Source organism: Nicotiana tabacum, chromosome 15, assembly GCF_000715075.1.
Source record: "Nicotiana tabacum cultivar K326 chromosome 15, ASM71507v2, whole genome shotgun sequence".
In the NCBI taxonomy this organism is placed as follows: Eukaryota; Viridiplantae; Streptophyta; class Magnoliopsida; order Solanales; family Solanaceae; genus Nicotiana; species Nicotiana tabacum.
The window spans coordinates 20,484,968-20,487,857 of NC_134094.1; the positions used below are offsets into that span (position 1 = coordinate 20,484,968).

At 42.0% G+C, this 2,890-nt stretch overlaps 1 non-coding gene across 1 annotated transcript; it reads left to right on the forward strand.

The window, feature by feature from the left end:
- Window positions 1-2,783: 2,783 nt before the first annotated feature.
- On the forward strand, window positions 2,784-2,890 carry LOC142169999 (small nucleolar RNA R71). Its single transcript, XR_012699618.1, has one exon. It is a non-coding gene; the product is annotated as a small nucleolar RNA R71 (small nucleolar RNA).

A 2,890-nucleotide genomic window follows, 5' to 3' on the forward strand; every position in this document is an offset into this window, starting at 1 on the left:
TCTTTAATGAAACAACGATAAAAACCTGCATGGTCCAAGAAACTGCGAATTCCTTTGACGGATGTCGGTGGGGGCAATTTTTCAATCGCTTCCACCTTTTCTTTATCCACCTGCAAATCATTTTTGGACACCTTGTGTCCCAAGACTATACCTTCACGTACCATGAAATGGCACTTTTTCCAGTTTAGTACCAAGTTTGTCTCTTCACACCTAGCAAGCACTTTATCAAGGTTCATTAAATAATTATCAAAAGAGCACCCAAACACAGAAAAATCGTCCATGAACACTTCTACAAATCTTTCAACTATGTCAGTAAAAATAGCCATCATACACCTTTGAAAATTCGCAGGTGCATTACTGAGACCAAAGGGCATTCTCTTGAACGCATACGTGCCATAGGGACACGTAAATGTGGTTTTCTCTTGGTCCTCTAGGGCTATAGCAATCTGATTATACCCCGAATAACCATCTAGGAAATAGTAGTATTCCTGGCCAGCAAATCTATCAAGCATTTGGTCAATAAAGGGGAGGGGAAAATGGTCCTTTCGGGTGGCATTATTCAATTTTCTATAATCTAAACAAATTCTCCACCCAGTGACAGTTCTTGTGGGAATCAAGTCATTATTTTCATTAATCACTACAGTCATCCCGCCTTTCTTAGGCACACATTGGATGGGGCTTACCCATTTGCTATAAGATATTGGAAATACAATACTTACATCAAGCTACTTAATCACTTCTTTTCTTACCACCTCTTTCATGATTGGATTTAGTCGGCGTTGCTGCTCTACACTTGGCTTGTGTCCGTCCTCCATGAGGATTTTATGCATGCAGAAAGCTGGACTAATGCCTTTAATGTCAGACGTCGTCCACCCAATTGCTCGCTTGTGCTCACGTAACACTCTCAACAACTTTTCTTCCTACAATTTAGACAAGTAAGAAGAAACAATAACAGGTAAAGTGTCAGAACTACCCAAATAAGCATATTGAAGGTGAGGGGCAGTAATTTAAGCTTCAATTTTGGAGCCTCTTCAATTGACGGCTTTGGAGGAGGCTCACTTGGCCTATTCGGGGGTTCAAAGGGGGTGTATTCCCTGCATGTAAGCACATGATGCATCTAGGATATGCATCATCTCCTCAACCTCATCATCAATCTCCAAGTTATCGAACAACATGAGTGATTTCTCTAGAGAATCGTCTAGATATACACTTGTGTCAAGAAGTTGCCCATCCACCTCCACAACAGATATCATAGAGAGCTCCTCATAGTGGCGGGGAAGTTGGATCGCTTTGTAGACATTAAAGACTGCTTCCTCGTTGTCTACCCTCATAATCATTTTTCCTTCTCTCACTTTAATTACTGCATCACCAGTAGCCAAGAGAGGTCGTCCCAATATGATTGGAACTCTTTCATCAGCCTCAAAGTTAGCTGGGAAGATAAATTTCCCAATTTGCAGCAATACATCTTCAATCACTCCTTCAGGGTAGGCTATGGACCTATCAGCTAATTGCAACATCACAGTGGTTGGTCTTGGAGCTCCCAGACCCAATTGCTTAAATAATGACAAGGGCATCAAATTTATGCTCGCCCCCAAATCACAAAGAGCACGACCCACATCAATATTACCAATTCGCACAGGGATGGTGAAACTGCCAGGATCCGTAAGCTTTTGAGGAAGCTTATTTTGGACCCTTGAAGTGCACTCCTCAATAAGTGCAACTGTCTCGAACTCAGTCAATTTTCTCTTGTGAGCCACTATATCTTTTATTTACTTAGCATACTTTGGAATTTCACGAAGTACATCCACCAATGGAATATTCAATTGAACCTGGCTCAACATAGAGAAAAATTTGTTGAACATGCGATCATCATTCTTTTTCTGCAATCTCTGGGGGAAAGGTGGTGGTGGCCTCGCAGCCTCCACTGGCTCTGAAGTTGCATCATTTTTTTTTTCTCGTGTGTTGCCTTAGGAATCAACTCCCCCTCAGGTATAGGTTTGTCTTTTCTTTTCTTTGGCACTTCCTCTAGTTCCCTCCCGTTTCTTAGTGTAACTGCATTAACTTGAAGGTTTTTCTCTGTATCACTGGGGAGAGCGCCTGCAGGTCTAGTATTTTGATTTGCTGCTAACTGCCCCATTTGCCTCTCAAGATTTCTGAAATCGGTCCTGAGCTGTTTATTGTCTAGCAACAACTTCTTTAGCAAGTCATTCGTACTCTATTCTATCTGTTGGGGAGGTTTCTAAGGTTTATTGAAATTTCCTTGGGGCCTATAGTGATTCTGATTCGGCTGATTTCTGCCCCATGAGAAGTTGAGATGATTCTTCCAATTTGGATTATAAGTGTTCCCATATTGTGCATGCTGATTCATTGGACCTCTGCTCTGTTGCCCCACATAATATATAGATTCAGGATTCGTGGGGCACATGTCACTCATATGACTGTCACCACATAGTTCACAGCAAATAAACATCGGTTGTACATGTTGCATCTGTTGTGTTTGTTGCATTGTCATTCTATTCATATGATTTGCCAATTTTTCTATATCGGCTCTCATGGCTGAGAAGTCATCAAGCTCAATCAACCCGGCTGCCTTCTATTTAATTGCTCTTCATGAGTCCCCATCACCTTGCCAATTATGGTCATTAGCAGTGAAGCTATTTAGCAAGAGTTGTATTTCACTATAAGGCCTCACCATGCAACTACCCCCACAAGTTGAATCAAGATTCATCTTTGATGCCTCGTCTAGCCCATCAACAAAAGTGTGACCCAACACCTCATCAGTCTGACAATGATGCGGGCAGTCTCTGAGTAACTTCTTGTATCTTTCCCAAGCTTGACGCAGTGTCTCTCCATCCCGTTGTTGGAACCCAAGAATCTGGTTGCTCAGCGA